The 21,147-nt window shown below is 44.2% G+C and overlaps 1 protein-coding gene across 2 annotated transcripts in view; it reads right to left on the reverse strand.

The window, feature by feature from the left end:
- Positions 1 to 21,147, reverse strand: part of LOC106563143 (erbin) — a 138,158-nt gene that overhangs the window by 88,174 nt on the left and 28,837 nt on the right. The gene's annotated exons all lie outside the window — the stretch shown is intronic.

A 21,147-nucleotide genomic window follows, 5' to 3' on the forward strand; every position in this document is an offset into this window, starting at 1 on the left:
GGTATTTGAAAAATAATTGTGTTCCAGTACTCTCAATAATTGAGTACTCAAGTACTCACATGTAGTGTGAAAAGGGGATGAAGGCTAAAATGCTTGTGGGATGCTATTTGTTGTTTCAATTACTGGTTGTTCAGATACACAACTAAAAACATAACATTTTCACTGGACTTGACATAGCCTAGCCCAGGTGTAGGCAACTAGATTAAGCCGCGGGCCGATTTTTGTCAGAGCTGATGGTCGGGGGGCCTGAACATAATTAGAATAATTTGTACACTGCAAATTGATCACCACTAAGCCCAAAAAGAGATTATTTTTTTCAAATAGAATATCTTAATTACATTGAGACATGATCACATCATCTCTTTTTTTTTTGTCATGGGACTATTTGGGTCCTAGTCCTTAAACAATTTTTTTGCTGAATTCCTGGTCATGTTACAGACCTTTCTGACCTAAAACTAAAATAAAAACTATTACATTTTCACTTTAAACGTTGAGGCCTGGCTGTTGCCAACCCCTGGCCTAGCCTACTCCAAACCAAAACATCTTAGAGTTTGAGATTTTGCCATTGCTTAGAAATTAAACTGGTTTACTAGTAGCATTTCTACATTTTGAGTAATTCATTCTTTAAAGGGGGGGGGGGGGGGGGGTTATACAGCGGCTTGCAAAAGTATTCACCCCCCTTGGCATTTTTCCTATTTTTTTGCCTTACAATCTGGAATTAAAATACATTTTTGGGGGGTTTGTATCATTTGATTTACACAATATGCCTCTTGAAGTATGTCTCTATAAGCTTGACACATCTAGCCACTGGGATTTTTGCCCATTCTTCAAGGCAAAACTTCTCCAACTCCTTCAAGTTGGATGGGTTCCACTGGAGTACAGCAATCTTTAAGTCATACCACAGATTGATTCTCAATTGGATTGAGGTCTGGGCTTTGACTAGGTCATTCCAAGACATTTAAATGTTTCCGCTTAAACCACTCGAGTGTTGCTTTAGCAGTATGTTTAGGGTAATTGTCCTGCCGGAAGGTGAACCTCCCAGTCTCAAATCTCTGGAAGACTGAAACAGGTTTCCCTCAAGAATTTCCCTGTATTTAGCACCATCCATCATTCCTTCAATTCTGACCAGTTTCCCAGTCCTTGCCGATGAAAAACATCCCCACAGCATGATGCTGCCACCACCATGCTTCACTGTGGAGATGGGGTGATGAGAGGTGTTGGGTTTGCACCAGACAGTGTTTTCCTTGATGGCCAAACATCTCAATTTTAGTCTCTAGCTACTCCAACAGTTGGCACCACACATTGGGGCGTGACACACACACGCGAGCACACCCATCTCTCACTCCCTTACGCCCACCACCTCTTTCTCTTGTCACTCTTTTCTCTCTCACCGGCTTCCCTCGGTCTTTGAGACCCAGGCCTGGGCAGAAAAAGAGAGCAAAGGGTGGTGCTGTGCTCTTGTGCTATATTGGTCATAAATAGCAGCCTGTTTAAAAAAGCCCTCCTGCCGGGAAGTCTTTAATTAAACATGAGATGAAGTTAAAACGCCAAGCGATGAGCGGGGTCTGTACAGAAACAAATGCCTACGGGCTCAAGTTCGATACCCATAAACAAGGACCTCAGCTGCTTTCAACATTAAGGTCATTATAGCAAAAAGGGATTTCGGGAAACTAGTACTTGAGTCCATTTTCAGGGTAAGTTGTGTGAGAGCAGTGAAGGAGAAACATTTTTCACCAGCCGCTATAGAGGCAGACAGTATGTCAACATGAGACAAAATGGACTACCAGAACACTGCCGATTGTTTGAATGCCAGAACGTTTGTCCTAGCTATGGCTCTTCTTCAGTTAAAAACGTATAGCATGCATTTCAGGAGGGTTCCCCATCTGGCCCAGTTCTCTGAGTATTTTTTATTATTATCGTTGGACATAAAATACTTTTTACACCAGCAAATCAGCTCCAAGTGATTTTAATTTTGGAAATCTGTTGCAAAGTATTCCCGACACATAAGAGTCATATGTGATTGTACAAAGGTTTGAAATAATTATGTTTTAGTCAATTATATCCGTTTGGGCTTCTTGTGGTCAATTTGCAGTCTACAAATGATTTGTGATTAAGGTCCTGCCCCTGACCATCTGCTCAAGAAAAAAAAGAAAGTTGATGATCCCTGTCCTACATTTTCTGTATTTTTAGCGCAGACCTCCAAAACACTAATATATGGAGTCACATTCAGGTAGCCTCGAGTCACAGAGCAAGCAGACATTAATAACCCCGAGATGACCAAACAAACGAGGGTCAAGAGAGAAAGTGACATTTCAAGCAGAGGGACCAGCACCTCGCCTGAGGTCACTGTGTACTCCCTTGGACCTGACCTCCCAACATCCTGCCGGCTTAGATATTACAACTGCCTACACATGATATGACAGTCTCAGACCTTGCCTGGCTGGCTTGTTTTCAATTCCAGCGCAGGAGGGCAGACTGCTGTCAGTGTATGAGTGCCACCAGTCACAGGGATAGTGGGAGTGGGAGTGGGCAAGAGCTCAGTGCGGAATACAGACGGGCAGTGACATCCTAATCATCTGGGTAGAATGATGATGTGGAAGAGTTACCAGCAGCGTGGGACAGAGGGGCCCACCTTGCCTCAGGCTCATACGTCACTGATTACCTGAGGAGCTCTTATCTGATGATCCACTCCTACACAGGGGAGAGAGGTGTGTGTGTGTGGATCTCTGCATGAGGGCAAGACTGAATAAGATCTGTAAACCAGACAAAGGACTCACTTTCCCTACCAATCAAAACATCCCAAAACACTGTACTGTTGCTCCACCTTGTCAGAGCTAAGGCTGGGGAGAGACTCGACTACCCCAGGATGGATCTAAATCTGAAAGCAGCTTCCCCTGTGATTATGCCTTGTAGGTGAGTGAGAGCAAGATGCAGTTCAGAAGTGTGTGTGAGTGTGTGAGTGAGTGAGTGAGTGAGTGAGTGAGTGAGTGAGTGAGTGAGTGAGTGAGTGAGTGAGTGAGTGAGTGAGTGAGTGAGTGAGTGAGTGAGTGAGTGAGTGAGTGAGTGAGTGAGTGAGAGAGTGAGAGAGACATAGTTCCCCCAGTCTTTGTAGTTAGGTCAGACACATTCAGGTCAAGCCAACGTTTACAACATCACACAAGAATCCTGCAGAGTGGAAGACCAGAGAATGGCTTACATATCCCCCAATGTCTAGTTTGAAATAACATAGGCTACTTTCCAAACGCTTTATGAAGCACCGACACCGTCGTCATTTTGCCTGATCGTCGACATCACAAAGCGCTACAGTCTCCAAAAATAGCATAGCGTCTGTTGGAGCAACACAGTGAATATTTAATGACCAATCGAATGAACCGCTCCATGTGAGACACCAAAACATGGCACCAAACACACAACTCTTCTCCCATCAATGGCTTTATAAACAAGGATTTTACTGTTGACTGTCAACACACCTACATTGAGACATCTCTCCCAATCAGGCCATTACACAGAAAAGATAACAAATAACACTCAAAGCTTTAAAAGGCTCTTTGTTTACGGCAATCAAAGCTGTGCAGACAGAGATATACTTCATTTATCCCTCTGTATCCATTGAAATGCATTCATTGTCCAAGCCATTATTCCTTGCTTTCTCATTCCAAACTCCGGCCTTCGGGAACGCGCAGCATTTGAAAAGCAGCAGTGACACGGCCTGTATTCTTAATACTATCCCAGGGTGCACTTGCATGGCACGGTTTTTGTATGAGTGTCAGGTTGCATCGTGACTTCTCTTGGACTCAGCATCTCTCAATACGGATAAGCATGAGGTTTATCGTTCCTTTATCATTCGGGTGAAGACGATAAGTCAAGTTGCCCAAACCAATCCTATGATAAGCATTGCTGTGTGAATGAGGCGGGTTATGTCCTGTAATTGTCTCCATGTAGCTACAGCCTGCGGCCTGTTTGCACAGCTCTGTAATCATGTGCTAGCCCTGCTGTGTCACTGGAGTGAAAGGGGCCATTAGACCACGACGAACACTGTACTCAGGGAAAATGGCTGGAATGTACAGACAGAGGGACTCATTTCCCTTTTCAAGGAGGGAATCCCTGTTCTAACTAGAGTCGGAATCTTTCTGTCGCGAGGATCGAAATCTAGGCCAAGTCCAGTGGTTCCAAATGAATCAGTTGATTACAGCATGGTGTTTTGCAACAGTTGCCGTGCGTTGGGTTCCTACATGGGTCGTACTGAACTCAATACATGTGCAAGTTGCTTTGGATAAAAACAACCATACCTCAGCTAATGCTTTGGGGTGGACAGAACATGATTCAACTACCTTTTCTGTGAACTTGTGTGAGAGATCGAGGAAATCCCTGTGATGTTACAGGGAGAGAGTGACGTTACAGGAAATGAGGGATTAGGCTAGGTAATAACCCAGAGTTTTAGAACCAGTTCGCTAAGAACCAAGGATCAAGTTGAAAGCTTGCCTGGCTACCCAGACTCCTTGCTCTGGCCAAAAGCTATGCCACGCCCACAGACGTTAGTTCCTTCTCTGCAATGAGTCTGTGTCTGAGTACATGTCCAACCCGTCACCAAACACAAAGACATTCAGGGCCGTCTGATTGGTCCAAAAACCGATGGGTTGGGCCAGAGCCCAAACACACGAGGGTAAAGCTTTGACACTGACTGGTTAGAGGCCACCCCTCGTCACCACAAATGACTAAAAGATGGCAGTCTCAGACTAAAGTATGTAGCGAACCACAGAGCAGCAGAATTTAGTGTGAGGAGTCAGGCTTATGGAAAGCCTAGGAGGTTAGAAAAAGTTCCGCAAAAAAAAAAAAAAAAACTGAGCCCAGTAATAGGGAATAGGGTGCTATTGCCATTAATAAAAGTGAGAAGTGGGTTTTGTCCAAATCACGAGGGTTAATGGAAGATCATTCCGTCTCGCTCTGTCATGTACAGTACAGTGACAAGTGCAGAGGCCTGAGGCTGATATGTCAACAACTTCGTGAGAAAAAAAACGTATGCTGCTACCACTAACAGGAAGTGAAGACAGAACAGGTCTTCAGATGTCTCCTGTCTGACTGTAACATGCAAAAGAGTAGCAGAGCCCCTAACCAGTAATAACTGGTAAATCTGATATTTCTATTAATCTGCCCAATCCTCAAGGCAGATTTTCCTTAGCAATGGGTCGGTACCCAAAGAGGGCAATGGGCATGTGATATGTGGGTTGCGAGTAATGACAATGCATCTATAAATCACACTATTCCTTCTTAATGTGAGTTGTTGGAGGACAATTTGGGTCACAGAAGGACAGTACATTTTTCATTTGGGTATTAATCTAAAAAAAAAAGTTTAAACTATTGGAGGCTGTGTAATCTGACCCTAGTTCTGTGTTTAGAACCTCTACCGTGAGCAAGTAGTAAAGATTGAAAACATGAGCTTCGGGCCAGAGTCCCGATTTGTAGAGGCGCACCAGTCAAGATGTGGAGAGGAGTGGAGCAGGACACTGAGCAGCAGAGAGGAGAGTAGACAGTTCAGTTACGGCAGAGGTCAAGGAAAGGCAGAGAAGATTAGCGAGAGGAGGAAAGCATGAACGGCTATCTGGTTCTGACAACAGCCATAACACTGGGGAACACATTCTCTGTCTCGGTCTCTCTTTTTCTTCCTGTTCTTGCTCTCCCCCTCTGCCGACACGGGTTTGATGACAACTCTCTCACTATGTTCAGTGACTGGTGTGGGTAGGCTATATGCTACCTGAGCTAGTTGTGCAGGGGTTCCCAAACTTTGGGCCGCAACCTCATTTTGATATTTAAAAAAATGGTTTGCACCCCACCATGTAAAATCATTTATGTAATCAAAAGGCCAATGTAAAAACAATTAAAAAACAATTGGGGCTATGACAGTCTATAACAAATCAGTCTGGCAGTACTTCAATCTGAAGGAAGTATGGTTTGATGTGACTGACATGCATCCAAAAACCTATTGGAAAGTTCAGAAGATCAGCAAGGAATAATTTTGTATGATATTCTGTGCAAAAAAATGATAATGATTGATGTTGTTTTTCCCCCAGTCTGATTTAGTGTCTGGTCAGTCCACTCTGTTCTAATGAGTCCTGCACGGCTTGAGGGAAACCGAAGACAAATACGTGCTCCTGAGAGCCTTATCTTTCAGTGATGGGGTCATAATATGTTGTAGCTTAAACCGTTCAAAAGACAGTCACATTTGTAGGAAGAGAACAGAAACTCTGGTTATTACAACCACATCTAGCGGCTACCGGTTTTTGGGTCTCTTTTTTGCACGACCCCATTTGCTAATCAGGTGACCCCACATGGGGTCAAGCCGCTTAGTTTGGGAAACACTGTATTAAGGGGAGGGATCATTATTTCCTGGTTGGCCATGAGTCAAAAGGAAGGACAATCATCACACAGGGATTCACTGCCTTGTTTGTGAAAGGGCAGGCCTTCGGTCTGTCAACTTAAAACTAGTGATAAAACAACCTGAGGTCAAGCAACATGATGACCACCAAGCTCACATAGAAGCAGTCCAGAGTGGTTTACGGATGATATGAAACTTCAACACTATTCAGAGCAGTAGGAACAGAGACAAGGGAAGGCCTAGACAATATCCATGTAGGCACTGCAAAAAAAAAAAAAAAAAAAGACCAAAGTAGGGAAATGTACAGCCTAACAAAATGGCATCACCACCATATTCTGTCGTGACACATTTCTCTTGTCAGTTAGCCTATATGGGAAAATAACACACACTGACCTACACCTGACCTCTGTTGGGTGTCTGGCTTGGACACATACCTCTGTAAGGTTCACGGCATATCTCTCCCCCACCCACACACACACACACACACACACACTAGCAAGCACGCAAACACGCGCAAGCATCAGCAGAAACCAAATCCGGGGACATAGAAAAGCAGACTTCCAGTGGGAACAGATTCACTGCTTCAAGTTCATTTAGCAGGGTAAGGAAAGACACTTGCCATTTGCACAGTCAGAATCTATATCCAAATGTCTAAAAAGCCCTCACACTAATCCATCAGGCAAAACGGATACAAACTAATTCACCTGAAATGTATCCAGCCTGTCCACTACACGCTATTGCTAGCCAGTTGGCACATTCAGTTTGGACATTCATGCATTGATTCAAATATGTAAATATTCAACATACAGGTAAGTCTTGGGCCTAGTATAAAATGCGAGATAAACCAGGTGCCATGTTATTTGCCAGTTCCTTCCAGATAAGCAGCACAGCTAGCTCAGTCTGTCGTCTCCCATTGTATTTAGCCTCGGCCTGATCGACTGTGTACAGTGACAGAGCAGTTCATTTGTGTATCACCCATGTTCATGCATTCAAACAAGAGGCCTCAATATTGGATGCAGATTAGGTTACACTAAACAAAGGCAACTCAGCGAAAGAGTCAGGCTAAGACATACATAGGCTAGTTCTAACCCCACATTGCTGCTGTGTGTTGCTTGCTGGATGTGTTCCAAGCAATTGAAAAGCCATCTAACAATTACGTCGGCAATTCACACCTGCACACACTTTATCTTGGCGCGTTTCTTCCATCTACCGTTTGGCGTTCCCCCTCTCCCCCAAGACGTTTAATGCGTTTCAAGCCCAGACATTGAAGCTGCAGGGAAAGTGATCCCTCCATAGGACAGAGCTCAACAACATGGCAGTCCAAAAAAAAAAAAAAACACAACACCACGTCTGGTTAATATCGAACAGTGTCGAGGCTAGGCCAGGCACCCTCCTGCAATGGAAAATGCACAAGAAGGGAGCATAGGGAAGAAGTGTGTAGGGATTAATGTTGTCATCACAGAGGTGCTGCTGCTGTTCTGAAGCTTATAATGCACAGGCATTCATCAGCACAGTGCAAACCCAGCATTCAACCTGGATCTCAACCAGCCCTTTTCTCCATTTCTTCCTCTACCGCATGTTCGTTGCGTAGGTCTTTTTCGCTCCCCTCTTTCCATTTCTCGCTCTGCCTCCATTGTCCTTTTCTGGCACCCTTTCATCTCCTGCTTTTTCCTCTCTCTCGTGTGCTTTTCCTCATTGTCCTTTCTCCGCTCTTTCTTCCTACCTTTCTCTCCCACTATCACTCTCTCTCAGCAGCCCAGCACTTAGCCGACAACGAGGCTATACTTCCCTGTTTGAAGTTAAACAGTGGCTTAAGAGGATTCATTCATCTCTGGAGAAGCCGGCTGCGTTTGATGTTCTGTTCTACACTTGATCCAAGCAATGTAGTGCAGGTATTTGTTGATTAAAAAAAGGGAGCGAGAGAACGCCAGGAGTCTAAAATGTGCTATTGAAACACCAACATTGTCGAAAGGGACGCGGAACTCTTCAACCAACCAACCATCCAAAGGTTACTTATTTATAAATCTTCTCTTGACGTGCTTCACAGTGACCCGGCCCACATGAGTCTTCCTTCCTCATATAGGCCTGAGCCATGAGTCTACTCTTTTGCCAGAGTGTTTGATCTCCCGTACAGCCTCATTCATTAGGGCTGGTTGGGCTCTGGAGAGGGGCTGACTGGCAAGCAGCCCCAGTCCAACTGGGCACTCTGGAACAGGCCTACGTGGAGAACCTCTGGCCCGGGCAGACAGGCTGATTTCAGCTGCTGCCCCAGTTACAACAGTAACAGTTCTGTAGTGTAGACTACAGTACCATCTGCCTGGATTAGACTCGGTGGGCGGTAGGGAGAGAAAGGCAGAGAAATGTTGCATGGCACATAATCCTGTTTTGGTCCAAAAGGGAGCCTGCTGTTTCACTTGGAATGGGTCACAATACTAGAAATAGCCTACGTCCAGACCTCAGATAAATGAATCAGGCCTGTTACTAGAAAAAAACTGTTTGGTCAGTAATGAATGACAGGTTTGGACCAGTTCTTGACCAGCTGTCAACCAGGCAAGTTATTGACTAAATAGATGTTTTTATTTAACCATTAATTAACTAGGCAAGTCAGTTAAGAACAAATTCTTATTTACAATGACGGCCTACCTGGGAACAGTGGGTTAACTGCCTTGTTCAGGGGCAGAACGACAGATTTTTACCTTGTGAGCTCAGGGATACGATCTAGCAACCTTTCGGTTACTGACTCAACGCATTAAATTGTTTCCAGCGGCACAGTTACTGTCACTAACGCGCTAGATAACCAGCAATGCTAGGGCGAATAAAATGGTCAGAGGGAGGTTTTCCTCTCATTTGTGTCTGGAAGTAGGTAGAAAGCTGGCTAACATTAGCCAGTTAACGGCAGTCAAGCGCCCAAGCTGAGGTCAGAACGCTCGGATCAACCCTACTCCTCGGACAGAGTGTCCAGTGTGCTCTCTAAACGCTCCGAGAGCGAAACGCTGTGCATTTACAAAACAGCCAATCTGACAACTCTGAATTTACGAACGCCCAGAGCGCACTCTGGCACTCCAGATTGAATTTACGAACACACCCCTAAACACTCAGTTTTAGTATTAAAGAATATACATTCCCCATGGCTGCCATAGAATGTTGAAGTGTTATGCAAATGTCTCATAACGCAGAAACTGCATTTGCCCAACTCTCTAAATACATGGCAATACTGTTAACTGATGTGGCTAATGCAATAGAATGTCTTTTTTGTAATGTTAGGTGAGTTGAATCAACAAATCACAGCCCATATTGATGGTTACAGCTCCTTCTTTTACTTCCTGCTTTGCTCCTATGGGTAGTCACACAATGGCCGCCAGTCCACCCATTATACCATCAAAACTTCAGGGTTTTGTGCCATTCGAACGGTTATTATTGAAAGCTTGGTCATTTGGCTGGCAAATTACCGTCATCCAAAAATTACACGACCATCACAGCCCTAAAGCATACAATCCAGTGTTTCCCCTATATGCATTCAGCAGCTGTATGCAGATATATAGGTTTGTGTCTGTGTCCTCAGACAAGTTTGCTGTCACTCAGTCAGAACGCGCCCCGGCGGCGCATCGTTTTCCTCTACCCTTGCCCACTTGTTAGATATTATGGACATTAATAGCTTGACGATCATCCTATGGTCCTCAGACACTTGATCTAAAGATATACCTTACATGAATAGCCAAACCCTGCAAACGGTTAATGATAGTGCTAACAGGAGGCAACAACAATCTAAATGATCAGATCAAAAACATGTGAGAAGTGATCGGGTAAAATTATGACGCAAAGTGAGTAGATGGAGAAATTGTATATCAGGAAAATTGCCCATATCCGTTACGATACTTGTCCTACTACTCGCCACACCTCTAGTAAAGAAGTTGGGTGACCCAGTGTGGATGAGTGCATTGAATGATTGATCTCCATCAATATGACCTTTTTGACTTGGGCTGGCGTCATCGCCTGGCTATTACAGCCGTTAACAGCCCTTCGACCCACTGACTAATAGGCTATCATCTCACTAACTATACAGAGGCTTATAATTTAGAGTTCCTCTTGGGCCACAGCTATAAACAGTACAGTTCGCAATCATGCAAGGACGGAGAAGAACGACAAGACATAGTCTGCTGTAACCATTTTCTTACAGGGCCCGAGAGGCTACAGTACTGTAGCATGGTACAGTACAGTATATGTACTCCACAAATGTAACCATTTCCTACAGGGCTAACTTCAGTTGAACATGAGGCAGGTTCTAGTTAACCTATCAACCACCAAGCAGACTATTGGCCATAGATTACACCTCTACATACGACTTATCAAACACAAATCACCCCCTGCTGCCGACCAGTGGGGCTTGACACTACACAGAGTCAAGGTGACAGTAATCAATAGGCTTTAGATAGTGAATCGATAAGTCATTGTGGTGTTTATATACAGAGGCTTACAGAGATTCCCTTCCACTTCAAGTCACAGTGACCATTGATTTGGTGATTTAGCTTTTAATGCCACTGGCTCCCACAAATCAAATGATCATACAAATAGACATCCTTATTTCTAACGGAGAATCAGTGCTATATCTCAAAGAAACGCACCAAATGGTCTACTAGAGGAACACAATGCAAAAACGTGGGATGTGGTCAGTTTGCAATTAGGTGGTATGGCTCTTGAAAGCTTTTTTAAAATCTCTTGCGACACTAGGTTTTCTGAAACAACTCGGCCTACAATCGCAAAGGTTTTTATGCGACAACAGTGTAGGATACGCACAGGTTCTCCTTGCAATATGTCTTCCCTGGTCTTGGTTATTAGCAGAGAGCTTAACCCCCACACTGTGTGTTGATTGAAGAGTGTGTAGGCATGTATTAAAGAGTGTGTAGGTAGGCCCACATTTGCATTCGAGTGGTTACATCTTCCTCTTGGTGATCTTACAGATCCATGACGATCAGTTTTCACTACCTGAGAACAGTAGACTGATACTCCCAGAGGAGAGTGATACTCCCAGAGGGCTGCTTTTGCTGCTGGTGTGTTCATGCAAAACATGAGTAAAACCTGACAAGCGTCAACAAGAGCAGTACCCCACCCTGTTCTCCTGGCGGCCAAAAGATAGTGCACATCTAACACAGGGTAGCAAACACACGGAGGAAGCTCTTCTGCATCACTCAAACCAGCGTCATGTTTCCTCTCAGAGAGGGGTTGAGGGAGAGCATAGTTTTATCTAGGCCCTGATTGTGTTGATCCACTTTTCAAACGGCTACATGCATCACAAGCGGTGGCGGAAATGAAAGACTTAGCAGCCGTGAGTCTTGAATCAGACCTCTCGGTGAGCTATCACAGAAACTAGAAAGGCATCACCCTTTCCAGGAGTTGTTGCATATTCCATATGCTTGACAAAGCTAAAGTTAGCCTTGCTTGGTTACTGGTCTATCTAGGGTTATATAAGCAGTATTTTTCTTTGCCAGATTCAGTTTAGTCTTTTCCCAAATCCACCCCCCCCCCCCCGTTTAGTTTTTACAGGTTTCCGTTTTCCCCCATTTTTTGCTCTCAAAAGAAAATTCACACTTATTAACTTCTCTAGGGTAGGGGGCAGTATTTTGACGTCCGGATGAAAGGCGTGCCCATAGTAAACTGTCTGCTACTCAGGCTCAGAAGGTAGGATATGCATATTATTAGAAGATTTGGATAGAAAACACTCAAGTTTCTAAAACTGTTTGAATGATGTCTGAGTATAACAGAACTCATATGGCTGGAGAAAACTCCAACCAGGAAGTATGGAAATCTGAGGTTTGTAGTTTTTCAAGTGATTGCCTATACAGTATATAATGACTTAGGGTTCATTTTGCACTTCCTAATGCTTCCACTAGATTTCAACAGTATTTAGAACGTTGTTTCATGCTTCTACTGTGAATAGGGAGAGAACAAGAGGTCCTGGAGTCAGATGACTGAGAGAATGACATGAGTTCAGTGGCGTGCGCTCACGTGAGAGTGAGCCGTGTTCCTTTTCTTTTTTGAAGACATTGGAATTGTCCGGTTGGAATATTACTGAAGATTTATGATAAAAACATCCTAAAGATTGATGCTATACATCGTTTGACATGTTTCTACGAACGTAAATAGAACTTTGACTTTTCGTCGTGACATTTTGCACTCGCTTCCTGCATTTGGAGTAGTGGACTAAATGCACGAACAAAAAGGAGGAATTTGGACATAAATGGACTTTATCGAACAAAAAAAACATTTATTCTGGAACTGGGATTCCTGGGAGTGCATTCTGATGAAGATCAAAGGTAAGTGAATATTTATAATGTAATTTTTGTCATTCCTGTTAACTCCAAAATGGCGGGTATCTGTATGGCTTGTTAGCGCTGTACTCAGATTGCAAAATTTGCTTTCGCCGTAAAGCTTTTTTGAAATCTGACACAGCGGTTGCATTAAGGAGAAGTGTATCTATAATTCTTTAAATAACTGTTGAATATTTTATCTATGTGTATGATGAGTATTTCTGTAAATTGATGTGGTCATTCACCAGAAGTTTTGGGAGGCAAAACATTTCTGAACATTACACGCCAATGTAAAATGGGGTTTTTGGATATAAATATGAACTTTATCGAGCAAAACAGACATGTATTGTGTAACATGAAGTCCTATGAGTGCCATCTGATGAAGATCATCAAAGGTTAGTGATTAATTTTAGCTGTATTTCTGGTTTTTGTGACGCCTCTCCTTGCTTGGAAAATGCTGTGTGGTTTTTCTTGTTTAGGTGCTGTCCTAACATAATCTAATGTTATGCTTTCGCCATAAAGCCTTTTGCAAATCGGACAATGTGGTTGGATTAACGAGAAGTGTATCTTTAAAATGGGATATAATAGTTTTATTTCTGAGAAATTAGAATCATGAGATTTTTGTTGTTTTGAAATTGCAGCCCTGCTATTTCACTGGCTGTTGAATAGTGTGTCCCACAGGTGGGACGCTAGCGTCCCACATACCCCAGAGAGGTTAAATAGAAGAAAAAATATATATAATTGGATGTTGTAAGTCTACAACAATGCTTAAACCACACCAGGAGACTACTTTTGAGTAGGGATGTGACGACAAAAAAAAAACAAAAAAAAATTGACCAGTTTTCCATTAAAAAGACAAAAACATATCATACAATTGCATGTCAAATCCTATTGTGTGGTATGACCACTACGGGTAATGACGTTATACCGCAATTATACAGTAGACAACATCTGGAATCTGCTTTGGGCAAGCGAAATCTTGCCACAAAGACATCTGTTAATTCATGTTGACCATAGTGTTCCTTCCATTTGTTATGTGCATTAGCGACTCAGAAACAATAAATAAACTTAGCCAAGTGATCAGTTATTCTCAGTTCACAGTTATTGTGTGTCTATGTATGCGGATGACTCAGAGCTATAAACGTCCGCTACTACAGTAACTGAAATTACTGCAACTCTTAACAAAGAGCTGCAGTTAATTTTGGAATAGGTAGCAAGGAATAAGTTAGTCCTAAATATTTCCAAAACTAAAAGCATTGTATTTGGGACAAATCATTCACTAAACCTCAACTACATCACATAATGGATAATGTGGACATTGAGCCAGTTGAGGTAAACTGCTTGGAGTAATCCTGGATTGTAAACCATCATGGTAAAAAAATATTGATACAACAGTAGCTAAGATGGGGAGAAGTCTGTCCATAATAAAGCCCTGCTCTGCCTTAATAACAACACTATTAACAAGGCCGGTCCTACAGGCCCTAGTTTTGTTGCACCTAGACTACTGTTCCGTAGTGTGGTCAGGTGCACATGCAATTGCACACATTATGATATTGTTGTACGGTGGTATTGAACATTTTGTGTTGTGGATTTGTGGTGGTGTAGGGATGTTATATGATGTACGGTTTTATCTTTAGCTCATTCAGTACAAACATAGATCACCGTTTTATCTTTTGTTTTTTATGTAATGTGGGTGCTTTGGTGTGTTTGGACCCCAGGAAGAATGGGGATCCCTAATAAATACAAATCTATACCAAGGGTTACCAAACCTTTTTGGCCACGACTCCATTTTAATATCTGAAAATCCTCGCGACCACCAACCATGTGAAAAAAAAAAGTCATTTGCAAAATATTAACATTATTTCGGATTGTATTCTAAACTCACCATCATATACTTTTAATGTGGGGCTATGAAAGTAAATTGCAAATTAGTCTGAAAATGCATCTTATCTCACGACCAATAATGAGATGGGTGTGCTTTAAAAAAAAAAAAAAAAGTTTGCCCTTTATTATTTTCCCCTAACCCTAACACCCTCCCCTAATTTGAATAAACTAAACGCAACAACACTTAGGCTTCTATTTCAAACTTATAGATAAGTCGTCTTTTGTTTGTTTTTAGTCCCATCCTTCAGCTACCCTCAACCCCACCCATCTATCTCTGAAGACCATCCAGTTTTGATTTCTATTTAACATATTTTTATCAACTGTGCCGTTTCAAAAGTGCTGAACCTATATACATTTCATGCACACAGTATATTTTACATTCGTTATCTTGTTATTTTTTGTCCCGCCCTTCAGCTACCCTCAACCCCTCTCTGAACACCATCCAGTTTTGATTTCTACTTGCCATATACACTGCTCAAAAAAATAAAGGGAAAACTAAAACACAATGTAACTCCAAGTCAATCACAATTCTGTGAAATCAAACTGTCCACTTAGGAAGCAACACTGATTGACAATACATTTCACATGCTGTTGTGCAAATGGAATAGACAACAGGTGGAAATTATAGGCAATTAGCAAGACACCCCCAATAAAGGAGTGGTTCTGCAGGTGGTGACCACAGACCACTTCTCAGTTCCAATGCTTACTGGCTGATGTTTTGGTCACTTTTGAATGCTGGCGGTGCTTTCACTCTAGTGGTAGCATGAGACGGAGTCTACAACCCACACAAGTGGCTCAGGTAGTGCAGCTTATCCAGGATGGCACATCAATGCGAGCTGTGGCAAGAAGGTTTGCTGTGTCTGTCAGCGTAGTGTCCAGAGCATGGAGGCGCTACCAGGAGACAGGCCAGTACATCAGGAGACGTGGAGGAGGCCGTAGGAGGGCAACAACCCAGCAGCAGGACCGCTACCTCCGCCTTTGTGCAAGGAGGAGCAGGAGGAGCACTGCCAGAGCCCTGCAAAATGACCTCCAGCAGGCCACAAATGTGCATGTGTCTCCTCAAACGGTCAGAAACAGACTCCATGAGGGTGGTATGAGGGCCCGACGTCCACAGGTGGGGGTTGTGCTTACAGCCCAACACCGTGCAGGACGTTTGGCATTTGCCAGAGAACACCAAGATTGGCAAATTCGCCACTGGCGCCCTGTGCTCTTCACAGACGAAAGCAGGTTCACACTGAGCACATGTGACAGACGTGACAGAGTCTGGAGACGCCGTGGAGAACGTTCTGCTGCCTGCAACATCCTCCAGCATGACCGGTTTGGCAGTGGGTCAGTCATGGTGTGGGGTGGCATTTCTTTGGGGGGCCGCACAGCCCTCCATGTGCTCGCCTAAGGTAGCCTGACTGCCCCCTCGAAAACCACCAAGACCCGGTGTGAAATAGAACATTGTCATGGTCTGATCCCATATCTCCACATAGTTTTGTGAACAGGCGTAGCAGTGGTATGTCTGTTTTGATTGTCTTTGTGTATATATTGTTTTTCTTCATATATATCTTTTATCTCAATTTCCATCTACGGACTGAACCTACTCTCCTGCAACCCGCCTCACCCATGTGGTATGGCTCGGTTATTGGATCGGCTATTTTTTATACTTAAGAACCCCCTTTAGGAGCTACCCAGCTAACTAGCTACTAGCTAGCTAGTAGTCAATTAGCCACTGCTAGCGGTCATCACTGTTAACCTGGACATCTGCCAGCCTCAGCCCGGTCAATTCCTGCCAGTCTGCACAGTGCGATATCAACCCAGAACATATCGGACTGCTTTTCTCTACCATATCTCTGGATTACTACCGCAAGCTCTGAACCTTTACTCCGGATCATCGCAGCTGGCTAGCTGCTATGTGAGTGGCTACTCCTGGCTAACGTCTCAGTCCCGAAGCAAGCACCAGTAAGCCTTGAGCTAGCTCCTGGCTAGCCGAAGAGATCCATCAGACAATTCCTGGGCTTCAATACCTCTGTTGCCAATTGGCCTGGACCCTTTGCTGCCAACACGGAGCCCCACCGATCAATCAAGACTGGTCTACCGAAGTAACCGTCCGAGGGGGTTTCAACAGGCTCTCCCGTTGCGACGTCCCTGAGGCCCATCTGCTAGCCCCAGCCTGCTAGCTGTCTGAATCGCCGTGCCTCCAGCTCGCCTAGCTACTCACTGGACCCTATGATCACTCGGCTACACATGCCTTTCCCGAATGTCAATATGCCTTGTCTATTGCTGTTTTGGTTAGTGATTTTTGTCTTATTTCACTGTAGAGCCTCCAGCCCTTCTCAATATGCCTTAGCTAGCCCTTTTGTTCCACCCCCTACACATGCGGTGACCTCACCTGGCTTAAATGGTATCTCTAGAGAACAAAACCTCGCTAAGTCACTCAATGCCGAGGCTTACCTCCACTATACTCACATCCTACCATACCCTTGTCTGTACATTATGCCTTGAATCTATTGTTCCGCGGCCAGAAATCCGCTCCTTTTACTCTCTGTTCCGAACGCACTAGACGACCAGTTCTTCTAGCCTTTAGCCGTACTCTTATCCTACTCCTCCTTTGTTCCTCTGGTGATGTAGAGGTTAACCCAGGCCCTGCAGCCCCCAGCATCACTCCCATTCCCCAGGCGCTCTCATTTGTTGACTTCTGTAACCGTAAAAGCATTGGTTTCATGCATGTTAACATTAGAAGCCTCCTCCCTAAGTTTGTTTTATTCACTGCTTTAGCACACTCCGCCAACCCGGATGTCCTAGCCATGTCTGAATCCTAGCTTAGGAAGGCCACCAAAAACCCTGAAATTTCCATCCCTAACTATAACATTTTCTGACAAGTTAGAATTGCCAAAGGGGGCAGAGTTGCAATCTATTGCAGAGATAGCCTGCAGAGTTCTGTCATACTATCCAGGTCTGTGCCCAAACAATTCGAGCTTCTACTTTTAAAAATCCACCTTTCCAGAAACAAGTCTCTCACCGTTGCCACTTGTTATAGACCCCGTTCAGCCCCCAGCTGTGCCCTGGACACAATATGTGAATTGATCACCCCCCATCTATCTTCAGAGTTCGTACTGTTAGGTGACCTAAACTGGAACATGCTTAACACCCCAGCCGTCCTACAATCTAAGCTAGATGCCCTCAATCTCACACAAATCATCAAGGAAACTACCAGGTACAACCCTAAATCTGCAACCATGGGCACTCTCTTAGATATCATCCTGGCCAACTTGCCCTCTAAATACACCTCTGCTGTCTTCAACCAGGATCTCAGCGATAACTGCCTGCGTGTGTAATGGGTCCGCGGTCAAACGACCACCCCTCATCACTGTCAAACGCTCACTAAAATACTTCAGCGAGCAGACCTTTCTAATCGACCTGGCCCGGGTATCCTGGAAGGATATTGACCTCATCCCGTCAGTAGAGGATACCTGGTTGCTCTTCAAAAGTGCTTTCCTCTCCATCTTAAATAAGCATGCCCCATTCAAAAAAATGTAGAACTAAGAACAGATATAGCCCTTGGTTCACCCCAGACTATAGCCCTTGGTTCACGCGCAGGCTGTCCATGCTTTCCACCTGGCTACCCCTACCCTGGCCAACATCTCAGCACCCCCTGCAGCAACTTGCCCAAACCCCCACAGCTTCTCCTTCACCCAAATCCAGACAGCTGATGTTCTGAAAGACCTGCAATATCTGGATCCCTACAAATCAACTGGGCTAGACAATCTGGACCCTCGCTTTCTAAAATGATCTGCCGAAACTGTTGAAAACCCTATTACTAGCCTATTTAACCTCTCTTTTGTATCGTCTGAGATCCCCTAAGATTGAAAAGCTGCCGCGGTCATCCCCCTCTTCAAAGGGGGAGACACTCTAGACCCAAACTTCTATAGACCTATATCCATCCTGCCCTGCCTTTCTAAAATCTTCGAAAGCCAAGATAAACAGATCACCGACCATTTCGAATCCCACCGTACCTTCTCCACTATGCAATCTGGTTTCCGAGCTGGTCATGGGTGCACCTCAGCCACGCTCAAGGTTCTAAACGATATCATAACCGTCATCGATAAAAGACAGTACTGTGCAGCCGTCTTCATCGACCTGGCCAAGGCTTGACTGTCCATCACCGCATTCTTTCAACAGACTTAACAGCCTTGGCTTCTCAAATGACTGCCTCGCCTGGTTCACCAACTACTTCTCAGACAGAGTTCAGTGTGTCAAATCGGAGGGCCTGTTGTCCGGACCTCTGGCAGTCTTTGTGGGGGTGCCACAGGGTTCAATTCTCGGGCCGACTCGTTTCTCTGTATACATCAACGATAACGCTCTTGCTGCTGGTGATTCTCTGATTCACCTCTACGCAGACGACACCACAGAACAAACCTCCAAACGAGCTTCAATGCCATACAACACTCCTTCCGTGGCCTCCAACTGCTTTTAAATGCTAGTAAAACTAAATGCATGCTCTTCAAACGATTGCTGCCCGCACCCTCCCGCCCGATTAGCATCACTACTCTGGACGGTTCCGACCTAGAATGTGGACAACTACAAATGTCTAGGTGTCTGGTTAGACTGTAAACTCTCCTTCCAGACTCACATTAAGTATCTCCAATACAATAATAAATATAGAATCGGCTTCCTATTTCGCAACAAAGCCTCCGTCACTCATGCTGCCAAACATACCCTCGTAAAACTGACTATCCTACCGATCCTCGACGATGTCATTTACAAAATAGCCCATAACAGTCTCCTCAGCAAACTGGACGTAGTCTATCACAGTGCCATCCGTTTTGTCACCAAAGCCCCATATACTACCCACCACTGCGGCCTGTATGCTCTCGTTGGCTGGCCCTCACTACATATCCGTTGTCAAACCCACTGGCTCCAGGTCATCTATAAGCCTTCGCTAGGTAAAGCCCCGCCTTATCTCAGCTCACTGGTCAACATAACAACACCCACCCACAGCACGCGCTCCAGCAGGTATACTTCACTGGTCATCCCCAAAGCCAACACTTCCTTTGGCCACCTTTCCTTCCAGTTCTCTGCTGCCAATGACAGGAACGATTTGCAAAAATCTCTGAAGCTGGAGTCTTAGATCTCCCTCTCCAACTTTAAGCATCAGCTGTCAGAGCAGCTTACCGATCACTGTACACAGCCAATCTGTAAATCGCACACCCAACTACCTCATCCCCATATTATTACTCTTTCGCACCCCAGTATCTCTATTTGCACATCATCATCTGCACATCACTCCAGTATTAATGCTACATTTTAATTATTTTGTCTCTATGGCCCATTTATTGCCTACCTCCCTGTATTTGCACACACTGTACATTTATTTTTTCAATTTTTATTTTATATTGTGTTATTGACTGTACGTTTGTTTATGTGTAACTCTGTGTTGTTGTCGCACTGCTTTGCTTTATCTTGGCCAGGTCGCAGTTGTAAATGAGAACTTGTTCAACTGGCCTACCTGCTTAAATAAAGGTGAAATAATATATATATTTTTTTAAATCTCAGAGTTCTGCGCTCAGCTCTTTTGCCGCCAGTTTCTCTCGGTGTATCCATTATAGCTCAGTGGGTGCATCATAAAATGTGTCCATATGGCAGAGAGAGACAAATTCATAACTAGACTGCAGAGGCCTGCCTTCCATCCCGCCATAGATGGAGCCCCATCTGTGCAAAAGCCCGCCATTTGATCCCATTGAATCTGTTTTTCGTCAATATACCCAAGCACTACATGAACATCACCAGTGCCATTTCATGCACGGTTATCATGAGAACAATGTGTTCTCGTGAATAGAATCCCGACATGTAGCGATCAGAAGTCAATGAATGGGCATCTCGGCCCTCACAGCTAACGTCCATTTGGAGAGCATCAGGTGGGGAGATTGAGTTGTTCAGTCAGAGTTTCCTCTTGATTGCTAGCTGGAGCATAAATTCTTAGCTAAACAGTGTTATCTGACAACAGTATTGACGCGAGTTTCTGCGCCTCTGCCTCCCCACAAATTGTTTTCACCATATTAATTGCGGCCAGTAATATCCGTCTCTGCAATAGTGTGTGGTTTCATAGCGTAGTGGGCTTTGCCAATTCCTGTGGGAATGATTCAAGTGAAACGGTCAAGTACCGTCTTTTCCCCATGATCTAAGGGCACTCTCTGGTTGAATTTTTACTTTTGGATTTTAATAATTTTCATTTAGATTAAGGTTAACAACATTACAATGACTGAGTCAAAAGACGCTATAATATTAAACCAGGATTTAGGAAATTCTCCCATGACCCCATTTTCATATCAGGCGACCCCACATTGGGTCTCAACCCCTAGTTTGAGAACCGCTGCTCTACACACACGTATGCTGTGCACCCAAGCTCCCATAAGCCTACGGAAATGACTGCCTATACAAACGTTTTTTAAATGAAGGGATACACAAAACTACAGACAAGCTACATTCCTTGCCAAATCACAACAGCTTTATCACATATTCAAAATGGACTGGTTGATTAAAGTAGGGAATATATTTATCTACCCCTACCACTCCAGTATCCTTGCACATTGTAAATAT

Source organism: Salmo salar, chromosome 11, assembly GCF_965601325.2.
Source record: "Salmo salar chromosome 11, fSalSal1, whole genome shotgun sequence".
Classification (NCBI taxonomy): domain Eukaryota; kingdom Metazoa; phylum Chordata; class Actinopteri; order Salmoniformes; family Salmonidae; genus Salmo; species Salmo salar.